This window comes from Chrysemys picta, unplaced genomic scaffold (assembly GCF_011386835.1).
Source record: "Chrysemys picta bellii isolate R12L10 unplaced genomic scaffold, ASM1138683v2 scaf111, whole genome shotgun sequence".
Classification (NCBI taxonomy): domain Eukaryota; kingdom Metazoa; phylum Chordata; order Testudines; family Emydidae; genus Chrysemys; species Chrysemys picta.
In genome coordinates this window covers 78,241-92,201 of record NW_027052818.1, presented here as the reverse complement: position 1 = coordinate 92,201, position 13,961 = coordinate 78,241, and the positions used below count along the sequence as shown (strand labels likewise).

At 49.0% G+C, this 13,961-nt stretch overlaps 1 long non-coding RNA gene across 1 annotated transcript; it reads left to right on the top strand.

The window, feature by feature from the left end:
- Positions 1 to 1,632: 1,632 nt before the first annotated feature.
- On the top strand, positions 1,633 to 13,095 carry LOC135978084 (uncharacterized). The gene is made up of 3 exons (XR_010595516.1): positions 1,633 to 1,760; positions 3,156 to 3,274; positions 12,978 to 13,095. It is a non-coding gene; the product is annotated as an uncharacterized LOC135978084 (long non-coding RNA).
- The last annotated feature ends 866 nt before the right edge of the window (positions 13,096 to 13,961 follow it).

Sequence of the window (13,961 nt, the reverse complement as noted above, 5' to 3'; positions counted from 1 at the left end):
GAAGCAGGAGCTCACCCTAGAAGGAGGGGGGTTGGCACTGGAGGTTACTAGAAAGGACAAGAAGACTCCATTCTGGGGTTCAGGAGGTGAATTCATCCCTCAGTGGTGGGCAGGTGCTGAGTGGAAATACTGCTGGTTCCAGGTGCCCTTAATTCCCCCTGATTTCTCGGGGCGTTTGAGTCTCTGACAGGTTCTCGTTCCCTTGCAGGAGGAGGACGTCACGGCCAAAGTGATGCACCCGCATTATCCGCCACTTGCGCCAGGTGCCTGAGACACTGCAGGGGCTGCGCCTCTGATGCCTTCAGCATCTCCTGCTCCCTGCTGCAGGTACTGCTCTGTCTCCCTCTAAATGGCGAGCTAGTGGAAGGCGAAATGGAGCCCCCTGGCACTCACTAAAAGGGAAAGTGGTGGATTCTCCATCTCTTGATGTCATTGAATGAAGACTAGATGCCTTTCTGGAATGTGTGTGCCCAAAAAGTAGCTATTGTACTATACAGGAGGCCTATGATATGCAGGGGCTTAGATGAGATGCTCTAAAGGTCTCTTGTGGCCATAACGTCTACAAATTTTGGAAACACTGAGTGTAGTATTGGGAGCAGCCTCTGATGTTTTACTGTCTAGCTAGCTTGCTTCCTAGAATGAAGACGAATTTTGTGGTGTGATCCACAGAGCGTAGCTCAAACCTTCAAAGTGTCAGGCAAGCAGCAGGACATGAGCACTTTTGGGTTTGGTTGGGTGTGGCAGTGATATCACAAAGGCTTTTTCAAGGACCTCAGTGTACTGGTCAAAGGTGTTAGGGAGGTGGTGACCTCAGAGAGAGATGCTGTCTTCAGCCAGGGAGGACAGGGGCTTACGACCAGGGAAACCTCAGAGACCCCTGTGGCTTTGCTTCAGCAAGTCTGCTTCTCGAGGTTTCTTTTTGAGGACTGAGAGAGTATTAGGGTTCACGTATTTAAGTGCGAGCAGGAGCCTCTTTCGAGTTTTCTCCTTTCCTTTTACTGATTTTACTTGAAAATTAGAAGGTAAGAGCCTCCAAGAGGTTTTGGAACCTGCTCAGTCTGATCCATCTGGTGCCAGCTGAATTCTCGGCATGGAAAACAGTAGTTTAAGGTGTGTGTGTGTGTGTGGTGCTGTTGGTTCTCTTCACCTCCCCTTGTGGGGAGTTGATCCAAAACTGTGGGGTTGAAATAGTGCTTGGACCCCACTGACAGTAGATGCTGCCATTGTGTGACTTAGCATTAGTGTCTGGGATGACTTGGGTCAAGATCTCAACCTCCCTGCAACCCACTTCACTGCTGTCAGAATCCCTCCTGCACGCCCTGTTAGAGCCGCCTCCCAGCCCAACCTGTGTCGGGGTGGAGAAGAGGGTTCTGATGACTTTAGCTGTGGTTTGGAGGTGGAATGTCTGTGAAGGGCACTGAGCAGGAGGTAGCAGGAGCTCACCCTACAAGGAGGGGGGTTAGCTCTGGAGGTTTCTAGAAAGGACAAGAAGACTCCATTGTGGGGTTCAGGAGGTGAATTCATCTCTCATTGATGGGCAGGTGCTGGGTGGAAATACTGCTGGTTCCAGGTTCCCTTAATTCCCCCTGATTCCTCGGGGCCTTTGAGTCTCTGACAGGTTCTCGTTCCCTTGCAGCAGGAGGACGTCAGGGCCAAAATGATGCACCAGCTCCGCATCATCCGGCACTTGTGCCAGGTGCCTGAGACACTGCAGATGCTGCGCCTCTGAGGCCTTCAGGAACTCCCGCTCCCTGCTACAGGTACTGTTCTGGCTCACTGTAAATGGGGAGCTAGTGGAAGGGGAAATGGATCCCCCTGGCACTCACTAAAAGGGAAAGTGATGGATTCTCCATCTCTTAATGTCATTTAATTTAGACTAGATACCTTTCTGGAATGTTTGTGCCCAAAAAGTTACTATTGTACTATACAGGAAGCCCATGATATGCAGGGGCTTAGATTAGATGCTCTAAAGGTCTCTTCTGGCCATAAAGTGTAGTAATTTTGGAAACACGGAGTGTAGCATTGGGAGCAGCCTGTGATGTTTTACTGTCTAGCCGGCTTGCTTCCTAGAATGAAGACGCATTGAGTGGGGTGATCCACACAGAGTAGCTCAAACCTTCAAAGTGTCAGGCCAGCAGGAGGACATTAGCACTTCAGGGTTTGGTTGGGTGTGGCAGTGACATCACAAAGGCCTTTTGCAGGACGTCAGCTTATTGGTCAAATGTGTTAGGGAGGTGGTGACCTCAGAGAGAGATGCTGACATCAGAGAGAGATGCTGACATGAGGGCCAGGGAAACCTCAGAGACCCCTCTGGCTTTGCTTCAGCAAGTCTCCTCCTTGAGGTCTCCTTTTGAGGAAAGTAAGTGCCTCGGAGAGGTTTGTATCCTGTTCAGTCTGATCCACCTGGTGCCAGCTGAATTCTAGGCATGGAAAACACTAGTTCAAGGTGGCAGAATTTTATTCCCTCCCTGTGATTTTGTCCCGTAGAATCACTGGGGACATTAGTGTTTGTCCTTTTCGTTTTACCTTTTCCTCCCTCCCTCCTTCCTTTCTCTTCATCTCTTACTTCTTTTGTCCTTTCTCCTGTTCCCCTCCCACCACCGGGAGTGGTTTGTGTGTGTGTGTGTGTGTGTGTGTGTGTGTGTTTTGCTGGGGGTGCTCTTCACCTCCCTTTGTGGGGAGTTCATCCAAACCTGTGTGGTTGAAATAGTGCTTGGACTCCACTGACACTAGATGCTGCCATCGTGTGGATTAGCATTGGTGTCTGGGATGACTTGGGGCAAGATCTCAACCTCCCCGCAACCCACTTCACTGCTGGCAGAATCCCACCTGCCACCACTGCTAGAGCCGCCTCCCTGGCCAACCTGGGTGGGGGTGGAGAAGAGGGTTTTGATAACTTGAGCTGTGGTTTGGTGGTGGAACAGCTGTCAAGGGCACTGAGAGGGAGGTAGCAGCAGCTCACCCTTCAAGCAGGGGATTTGGCACTGGAGGTTACTAGAAAGGACAATAAGACTCCATTCTGGGGTTCAGGAGGTGAATTCATCCCTCTGTGGTGGGCAGGTTCTGAGTGGAAATACTGCTGGTTCCCGGTGCCCTTAATTCCCCCTGATTCCTCGGGGCGTTTGAGTCTCTGACAGGTTCTCGTTCCCTTGCAGCAGGAGGACGTCACGGCCAAAGCTATGCACCCGCATCATCCGCCACTTGCGCCAGGTGCCTGAGACACTGCATGGGTTGTTCCTCTGAGTCTTTCAGCAACTCCCGCTCCCTGCTGCAGGTACTGCTCTGTCTCACTGTAAATGGGGAACTAGTGGAAGGGGAAATGGAGCCCCCTGGCACTCACTAAATGGGAAAGTGGTGAATTCTCCATCTCTTGATGTCATTTAATGAAGACTAGATGCCTTTCTGGAATGTGTTTTCTAAGAAAGTAACTGTTGTGCTCTACAGGAAGCCTATGATATGCAGGGGGTTAGATGAGATGCTCTAAAGGTCTCTTGTGGCCATAAAGTCTCCTAATTTTGGAAACACTGAGTGTAGCATTGGGAGCAGCCCCTGATGTTTTAGTGTCTAACCGGCTTGCTTCCTAGAATGAAGACGCATTGAGTGGGGTGATCCACACAGAGTTGCTCAAACCTTCAAAGTGTCAGGCCAGCAGCAGGACATTAGCACTTCCGGGGATGGGTGTGTGTGGTAGTGACATCACAAAGGCCTTTTCAGGACCTCAGCCTATTGGTCAAAGGTGTTAGGGAGGTGGTGACCTCCGAGAGAGATGCTGACATCAGCCAGGCAGGACAGGAGCTTAGGGCCAGGGAAACCTCAGACACCCCTGTGGCTTTCATAGAATCATAGAATCATAGAATATCAGGGTTGGAAGGCACCTCAAGAGGTCATCTAGTCCAACCCCCTCCTCAAAGCAGGACCAATTCCCAACTAAATCATCCCAGCCAGGGCTTTGTCAAGCCGGGCCTTAAAAACCTCCAAGGAAGGAGACTCCACCACCTCCCTAGGTAACGCATTCCAGTGCTTCACCACCCTCCTAGTGAAATAGTGTTTCCTAATATCCAACCTGGACCTCCCCCACTGCAACTTGAGACCATTGCTCCTTGTTCTGTCATCTGCCACCACTGAGAACAACCGAGCTCCATCCTCTTTGGAACCCCCCTTCACGTAGTTGAAGGCTGCTATCAAATCCCCCCTCATTCTTCTCTTCTGGAGACTAAACAATCCCAGTTCCCTCAGCCTCTCCTCAAAAGTCATGTGCTCCAGACCCCTAATCATTTTTGTTGCTCTCCGCTGGACTCTTTCCAATTTTTCCACATCCTTCTTGTTGTGTGGGGCGTGTCGGAGAAAAACAGAGTTCTCACTATTTGTTTAGGTACAGCAAGTCAGATGCTTTATTAACTCTCACAATTGCCCAGAGGGAGAGAGCTAAGCACGTCTCTCCCAGGTAACTAATTACAGCAAGCATTTATACCTTTCATTACAGAAATAACGAGGGACAGCTGCGTTTTGTTTATACATAGGCCATCTTGATATCTCATTTCTTCACTTGTTTTGACTCTTGCCAACATACAATATTTTCTATACCTTATCTACACAAGGTCTTCTACACCTTATATATACCAGGTCATAATGACTTCTTTCTCACCCACCTCACACATTCCTCGCTTCTACAAATCTCGCGTTATTAGGGTTACTGTTAGCCTAACTCTTGCTAACGAACTGTCATTCATTGCATCCCCTTCCTGTCAGCTCTTTCTCTGCTTCCACAGGCCCAAAACTGGACACAGTATTCTAGATGAGGCCTCACCAATGTCGAATAAAGGGGAACGATCACGTTCCTCGATCTGCTGGCAATGCCCCTACTTATACAGCCCAAAATGCCGTTAGCCTTCTTGGCAACAAGAGCACACTGTTGACTCATATCCAGCTTCTCGTCCACTGTGACCCCTAGGTCCTTTTCTGCAGAACTGCTACCTAGCCATTCGGTCCCTAGTCTGTAGCAGTGCATGGGATTCTTCCGTCCTAAGTGCAGGACTCTGCACTTGTCCTTGTTGAACCTCATCAGGTTTTTTTCGGCCCAATCCTCTAATGTGTCTAGGTCCCTCTGTATCCGATCCCTACCCTCTAGTGTATCTACCACGCCTCCTAGTTGAGTGTCACCTGCAAACTTGCTGAGAGTGCAGTCCACACCATCCTCCAGATCATTAATAAAGATATTAAACAAAACCGGCCCCAGGACCGACCCTTGGGGCACTACTCCGCTTGAAACCGGCTGCCGACTAGACATGGAGCCATTGATCACTACCCGTTGAGCCCGACGATCCAGCCAGCTTTCTATCCACCTTACAGTCCATTCATCCAGCCCATACTTCTTTAACTTGGTGGCAAGAATACTGTGGGAGAGCGTATCAAAAGCTTTGCTAAAGTCAAGGAATAACACATCCACTGCTTTCCCCTCATCCACAGAGCCAGTTATCTCATCATAGAAGGCAATTAGGTTAGTCAGGCACGACTTCCCCTTCGTGAATCCATGCTGACTGTTCCTGATCACTTTCCTCTCCTCTAAGTGTTTCATAATTGATTCCTTGAAAACCTGCTCCATGATTTTTCCAGGGACTGAGGTGAGGCTGACTGGCCTGTAGTTCCCTGGATCCTCCTCCTTCCCTTTTTTAAAGATGGGCACGACATTAGCCTTTTTCCAGTCATCCGGGACCTCCCTCGATCGCCATGAGTTTTCAAAAATAATGGCTAATGGCTGTGCAATCTCATCCGCCAAGTCCTTTAGCACCCTCGGATGCAGCGCATCCAGCCCCATGGAGTTGTGCACGTCCAGTTTTTCTAAATAGTCCCGAACCACTTCTTTCTCCACAGAGGGCTGGTCACCTTCTCCCCATATTGTGCTGCCCAGTGCAGCAGTCTGGGAGCTGACCTTGTTCGTGAAGACAGAGGCAAAAAAAGCATTGAGTACATTAGCTTTTTCCACATCCTCGGTCACTAGGTTGCCTCCCTCATTCAGTAAGGGGCCCACACTTTCCTTGACTTTCTTCTTGTTGCTAACATACCTGAAGAAACCCTTCTTGTTACTCTTAACATCTCTTGCTAGCTGCAACTCCAAGTGTGATTTGGCCTTCCTGATTTCACTCCTGCATGCCTGAGCAATATTTTGATACTCCTCCCTGGTCATTTGTCCAATCTTCCACTTCTTGTAAGCTTCTTTTTTGCGTTTAAGATCAGCAAGGATTTCACTGCCTAGCCAAGCTGGTCGCCTGCCATATTTACTATTCTTTCTACACATCGGGATGGTTTGTTCCTGCAACCGCAATAAGGATTCTTTAAAATACAGCCAGCTCTCCTGGACCCCTTTGCCCTTCATGTTATTCTCCCAGGGGATCCTGCCCATCTGTTCCCTGAGGGAGTCAAAGTCTGCTTTTCTGAAGTCCAGGGTCCGTATTCTGCTGCTCTCCTTTCTTCCTTGTGTCAGGATCCTGAACTCGACCATCTCATGGTCACTGCCTCCCAGATTCCCATCCACTTTTGCTTCCCCTACTAATTCTTCCCTGTTTGTGAGGAGCAGGTCAAGAAAAGCTCTGCCCCTAGTTGGTTCCTCCAGCACTTGCACCAGGAAATTGTGCCCTACACGTTCCAAAAACTTCCTGGATTGTCTGTGCACCGCTGTATTGCTCTCCTAGCAGATATCAGGGTGATTAAAGTCTCCCATGAGAACCAGGGCCTGCGATCTAGCAACTTCTGCTAGTTGCCAGAAGAAAGCCTCGTCCACCTCATCCCCCTGGTCTGGTGGTCTATAGCAGACTCCAACCATGACATCCCCCTTGTTGCTCACACTTCTCAACTTTATCCAGAGACTGTCAGGTTTTTCTGCAGTTTCATACCAGAGCTCTGAGCAGTCATACTCCTCTCTTACATACAACGCAACTCCCCCACCTTTTCTGCCCTGCCTGTCCTTCCTGAACAGTTTATATCCATCCATGACAGTACTCCAGTCATGTGAGTTATCCCACCAAGTCTCTGTTATTCCAATCACATCATAGTTCCCTGACTGTGCCAGGACTTCCAGTTCTCCCAGCTTGTTTCCCAGGCTTCTTGCATTTGTGTATAGGCACTTAAGATAACTCATCGATCGTCCCTCATTCTCAGCATGAGACAGGAGTCCTCCCCCCTTGCGCTCTCCTGCTTGTGCTTCCTCCCAGGATCCCATTTCCCCACTTACCTCAGGGCTTTGGTCTCCTTCCCCCGGTGAACCTAGTTTAAAGCCCTCCTCACTAGGTTAGCCAGCCTGCTGGCGAAGATGCTCTTCTCTCTCTTCGTTAGGTGGAGCCCGTCTCTGCCTAGCACTCCTCCTTCTTGGAACACCATCCCATGGTTGAAGAATCCAAAGCCTTCTCTCCAACACCACCTGTGTAGCCATTCGTTGACTTCCACGATTCGACGGTCTCTACCCCGGCCTTTTCCTTGCACAGGGAGGATGGACGAGAACACCACTTGCGCCTCAAACTCCTTTATCCTTCTTCCCAGAGCCACATAGTCTGCAGTGATCCGCTCAAGGTCATCTCTGATCGCTCACCTTCCACATCACCGTCTTCTTAAGAACTTCCTCAACTGTTGCAGGAACTACTCAGAGAAACCTGCAGATGTAAGCCTCAGTGAGCTCTCCCCAAGCGAACTCCCAGTCAAACTCCCGCTCTTAGCCTCTGCTGTTCGCCGCTCCTTCTCCAAGTCTCTCTTTGAGGACTGAGAGAGTATTAGGGTTCACGTATTTGAGTGCGAGCAGGAGCCTCTTTCGAGTTTTTTCCTTTCCTTTTACTGATTTTACTAGAAAACAGACGTCCCTGTTGAGAAGGTAAGAGCCTCCAAGAGGTTTTGGAACCTGCTCAGTCTGATCCATCTGGTGCCAGCTGAATTCTAGGCATGGAAAACACTAGTTTAATGTGTCAGAATTTTATTCCCTCCCTGGGATTTTGTCCCGTAGAATCACTGGGGACATTAGGGTTTGTCCTTTTCGTTTTACCTTTTCCTCCATCCCTCCTTCCTTTCTCTTCATCTCTTACTTCTTTTGTCCTTTCTCCTGTTCCCCTCCCACCACCTATTAGAGGGGCGGATTATACCCATCAGTAGTATGTCCTGGATCTCCCTTTGTATAGCAGTTTTGTCATGAGGTGACTCCTGGTAGGGTGGGGTTCTAATTGGGTGAGCATTACCTGTGTTAATGGAGTGGTATGCCCGTTCGGTCCGTTTTGGAGTGGCTGAGAAAATTGGTGCAAAGCTTGTGCACAGCTCCTTGATCTGCTGTCGCTGCAGACGTCCAAGGGTCGTGGAGAGGTTCACCTCTTCTACGCCACCATCCTTTTTTTCTTCGTAATAGACACCTTTAGGCCACTTTGCGTTATTTGTTTTCTGGGCTGTAAACTGGCAAACGTTTAATTTTTTGGAATAAAAGGGCTTAAGAGAATTAACATGGTATACCTTGGGCTTTATGTTGGAGGTGGGGGAGGCTATGAGATAATTAACAGCTCCTAGGCGCTCCTGGACCGCGAATGGTCCTTTCCACGACGCTTCCATTTTATGGGCCTGGAGCGCCTTTAAGACCATGACTTGGTTTCCTACTTTGAAGGACCGTTCTCTGGAATGTTTATCATACCAGGCCTTTTTACTCTTTCTGAGCATTTTTTAGGTTTTCTTTAGCAAGGGCTAAAGAGTGTCGGAGGGTGCTTTGTAGGTTGCTTACAAAGTTTAGAATGTTAGTTCCTGGAGAAGGCGTAAACCCCTCCCATTGCTGTTTCACCAACTGTAATGGCCCCTTAACCTCGCGGCCATACACAAGTTCAAATGGTGAAAACCCTAAACTGGGATGTGGTACAGCCCTGTAGGCGAAAAGCAACTGCTGCAACACTAGGTCCCAATTATTGGAGTGTTCATTTATGAATTTACATATTATGGCCCCCAAAGTTTTATTAAACCTCTCCACCAGGCCATTGGTTTTATGGTGGTAAGGGGTGGCAACCAAGTGATTCACCCCATGAGCTTCCCACAGGTTTTTCATGGTCCCTGCCAGGAAATTAGTTCCCGAATCTGCAAGGATGTTGGAGGGCCAATCTACCCCGGCAAAAATGTCTGTTAATGCCTGGCACACACTTTTAGCCCTGGTGTTGCTTAAGGGTACTGCTTCCGGCCATCGGGTAACAAAATCCATGAAAGTCAGTACGTACTGCTTTCCTTTGGGTGTCTTTTTGGGAAAAGGACCCAGAATATTCACAGCTACGTGCTGAAATGGGACCTTAATTATGGGTAGTGGCTGGAGAGGGGCTTTAACCTGGTCTTGGGGCTTTTCCACTCGTTGGTACACCTCACAAGACCGGACATAATTAGCAACGTCCTTGCCCATTCCCTCCCAGTGGAAGGACTTCCCCAACCGGTCCTTGGTTCTGTTCACCCCAGAATGGCCACTGGGATGATCGTGGGCTAAGCTCAAGAGCTTTACCCGATACTTAGTGGGAACTACCAACTGTCTTTGAGGATGCCAGTTTTTCTGGTGCCCACCAGAAAGAGTCTCCTTGTATAAAAGTCCTTGTTCTATAACAAACCGGGATCGGTTAGAAGAGCTGAGAGGCGGTGGGGTGCTCCACGCCGCCGCCCAAACTTTCTGAAGGCTGTTATCTGCTTCCTGCTCGGCCTGGAACTGTTTCCTTGATGCTGGAGACATCAGTTCCTCCTTGGATTGTGGACTGGGGCTTGGTCCCTCTGGAAGTGATGCAGGTGCTGGGGCTGTTTCCATTGACTGTGATCCGCTGTCCACTGGTGCACTATGTGGTATCTCAGGCTCTGGCTGAGCCTCTTGGGTAGGGTTATCTGCTGCTTCCGCCAGGTCAGGCTCGCTGGTGCCCTCTGGCGTTGGAGTTGTAGACGGGTTTGCAAGCGCTGGACTCAGTGCTGGCAATGGTCCTGGTGCTGGTTGCGTTGCCAGTTCCGGTTCTGGGACTGGCTTTGGCTGGGTCTCTGGGATTGGATTCACTACGGCTGTTGCAGTCGTTGGCAGGGGATCCGGTTCCACCACCTTTGTCTGGGTCTCTGGTAACACAGCCGGGGCCCTGGTGGACGGCTCAGGAACAGGGATGGGGGTGAAAGCTTGCTTAGCCTTTGCTACTTCCAGTTCATGCTTCCTTTCTTTTTCTCTCTCCTCCATCTCTTTTTTTTTTCAGCTCCATTTCTTTTTCTTTCAACTTCATCTCTCTCTTGTGGGCCTCCTCTTTGGCTTTTTCTTCTCTTTTTCTCTGCTGTGTCTTGAGTTTTGTTAATTGAAGCAGTCTCTGATGTTTTCTTTCATTTTCTTCTGCTTTTAGTTTGGCCAGTTCTATTTTTTTAGCTACTTCTTTGGTAGTCATTTTCCTGTTTTCTTGTGCTGGGTCACCCCCTCTGCAGTTGACTGAAACTGGGAAGCTCTCAGCTCTGGCTGCTGCTGAGTTAAGAGAGACTTTCTAACTAGCTACTCCCGAGGATGTAAAAAGAAAAAAAAACCAATTCAGCTTGTAAATTCCTTTTACCCTGTCGTTTGCTCATTTGAACACTTCTCTTAACAAAGGACCTTGTTAAAAAAACTTAACACCTCTGCCTTCAGGCAAGGAGAGAGAAGATATGCATCTATCTCCAGCTCTGCTTTTCAAGCAGCTAGAAAGAAAAAAAAATCTCACTGGCTTTGGGTTTAAAATGATCCCACCACTACCACCATGTCATGGCTGTATCCCCACTTTGAACTTTAGGGTACAAATGTAGGGGCCTGCATGAAAACTTCTAAGCTTAACTACCAGCTTAGCTCTGGTCCGCTGCCACCATCCCAAGGCTAATTTCCTTCCCTGGGTAGCCTTGAGAGACCTTCACCAATTCCCTGGTGAATACAGATCCAAACCCCTTGGATCTTAAAACAAGGAGAAATTAACCATTCCCACTTCTTTCTCCCACCAACTCCTGGTGAATACAGATCCAACCCCCTTGGATCTAAAACAAGGAAAAAATCGATCAGGTTCTTAAAAAGAAGGTTTTTAATTAAAGAAAAAGGTAAAAATCATCTCTGTAAAATCAGTATGGAAATAACCATACAGGGTAATCAAACTTAAAGAGCTCAGAGGACTCCCCTCTAGTTTTAGGTTCAAAGTACAGCAAACAAAGATAAACACTCTAGTAAAAGGTACATTTACATGTTGAGAAAACAAAGGAAAACTAACACGCCTTGCCTGGCTATTTACTTAGAAGTTAGAAATAGGAGAGACTTGTTTAGAAAGATGTGGAGAACCTGGATTGATGTCTGGTCCCCCTCAGTCCCGAGAGCGAACGCACTCCCAAACAAAGAACACAAACAAAAGCCTCCCCCCCCCCCACGGCCAAAGTGATGCACCAGCTCCGCATCATCCGGCACTTGTGCCAGGTGCCTGAGACACTGCAGGGGCTGTTCCTCTGAGGCCTTAGCAACTCCCACTCCCTGCTGCAGGTACTGCTCTGGCTCACTGTAAATGGGGTGCTAGTGGAAGGGGAAATGGAGCCCCCTGGCACTCACTAAAAGGGAAAGTGGTGGATTCTCCATCTCTTGATGTCATTGAATGAAGACTAGATGCCTTTCTGGAATGTGTGTGCCCAAAAAGTAACTATTGTACTATACAGGAAGCCTATGATATGCAGGGGCTTAGATTAGATGCTCTAAAGGTCTCTTCTGCCCATCAAGTCTACTAATTTTGGAAACACTGAGTGTAGCATTGGGAGCAGCCTCTGATGTTTTACTGTTTGGCCGGCTTGCTTCGTAGAATGAAGACGCATGGAGTGGGGTGATCCCCAAAGAGTAGCTCAAACCTTCATAGTGTCAGGCCAGCAGCAGGACATTAGCACTTCAGGGGATGGTTGGGTGTGACAGTGACATCACAAAGGACTTTTGCAGGAGCTCAGCCTATTGGTCAAAGTTGTTAGGGAGGTGGTGACCTCAGAGAGAGATGCTGACATCAGCCAGGCATGACAGGAGCACAGGGCCAGGGAAACCTCAGAGACACCTGTGGCTTTGCTTCAGCAAGTCTCCTTCTCGAGGTCTCTCTTTGAGGACTGAGAGAGTATTAGGGCTGACGTATGTGAGTGCGAGCAGGAGCCTCTTTCGAGATTTCTCCTTTCTCTTTACTGATTTTACTGGAAAACAGACGTCCCTGTTAAGAAGGTAAGAGCCTCGGAGAGGTTTGTAACCTTTTCAGTCTGATCCACCTGGTACCAGCTGAATTCTAGGCATGGAAAACACTAGCTCAAGGTGGCAGAATTTTATTCCCTCCCTGGGATTTTGTCCCGTGGAATCACTGGGGACATTAGGTTTTGTCCTTTTTGTTTTACCTTTTCCTCCATCCCTCCTTCCTTTCTCTTCAACTCTTACTTCTTTTGTCCTTTCTCCTGTTCCCCTCCCACCACCAGGAGTGGTGTGTGTGTGTGTTGCTGGGGGTGCTCTTCACCTCCCCTTGTGGAAAGTTGATCCAATACTGTGAGGTTGAAATAGTGCTTCGACTCCACTGACACTAGATGCTGCCATCCTGTGGCTTAGCATTAGTGTCTGGGATGACTTGGAGCAAGATCTCAACCTCCCCGCAACCCACTTCACTGCTGCCAGAATCCCTCCTGCCCCCCCTGCTAGAGCCACCTCCCTGCCCAACCTGGGTGGGGGTGGAGAAGAGGGTTTTGATAACTTGAGCTGTGGTTTGGAGGTGGAACAGCTGTCAAGGGCACTGAGGGGGAGGTAGCAGATGCTAATCCTACAAGGATGGGGGTTGGCACTGGAGGTTACCGGAAAGGAGAAGAAGACTCCATTCTGGTGTTGAGGAGGAGAATTCATCCCTCAGTGGTGGGCAGGTGCTGGGTGGAAATACTGCTGCTTCCAGGTGGCCTTAATTCCCCCTGATACCTCTGGGCGTTTGAGTCTCTGACAGGTTCTCATTCCCTTGCAGCAGGAGGACGTCACGGCCAAAGTGATGCACCAGCTCCGCATCATCCGGCACTTGCGCCAGGTGCCTGTGACGCTGCAGGGGCTCTGCCTCTGAGGCCTTCAGCAACTCCTGCTCCCTGCTGCAGGTACTGTTCTGGTTCACTGTACATGGGGAGCTAGTGGAAGGGGAAATGGAGCAACCTGGCACTCACTAAAATGGAAAGTGGTGGATTCTCCATCTCTTGATGTCATTGATTGAAGATTATATGCCTCTCTGGAATGTGTGTGCCCAAAAAGTAACTATTATACTATACTGGAAGCCTATGATATGGAGGGGGTTAGATGAGATGCTCTAAAGGTCTCTTGTGGCCAGAAAGTGTAGTAATTTTGGAAACACTGAGTGTAGCATTGGGAGCAGCCTCTGATCTTTTACTGTCTAGCCGGCTTGCTTCCTAGAATGAAGACGCATTGAGTGGGGTGATCCACAGAGAGTAGCTCAAACCTTCAAAGTGTCAGGCCAACAGCAGGACATGAGCACTTTAGGGTTTGGTTGGGTGTGGCAGTGATATCACAAAGGCTTTTTCAAGGACCTCAGCATACTGGTCAAAGGTGTTAGGAAGGTGGTGACCTCAGAGAGAGATGCTGACATGAGCCAGGCAGGACAGGGGGGCAGGGCCAGGGAAACCTCAGAGACCCCTGTGGCTTTGCTTCAGCAAGTCTCCTTCTCGAGGTCTCTCTTTGAGGACTGAGAGAGTATTAGGGTTCACGTATGTGAGTGCGAGCAGGAGCCTCTCTCCAGTTTTCTCCTTTCCTTTTACTGATTTTCCTAGAAAACAGACGTCCCTGTTTAGAAGGTAAGAGGCTCCAAGAGGTTTTGGAACCTGCTCAGTCTGATATGTCTCGTGCCAGCTGAATTCTAGGCATGGAAAACACTAGTTTAAGGTGGCAGAATTTTATTCCCTCCCTGGGATTTTGTCCCGTGGAATCACTGGGGACATTAGGTTTT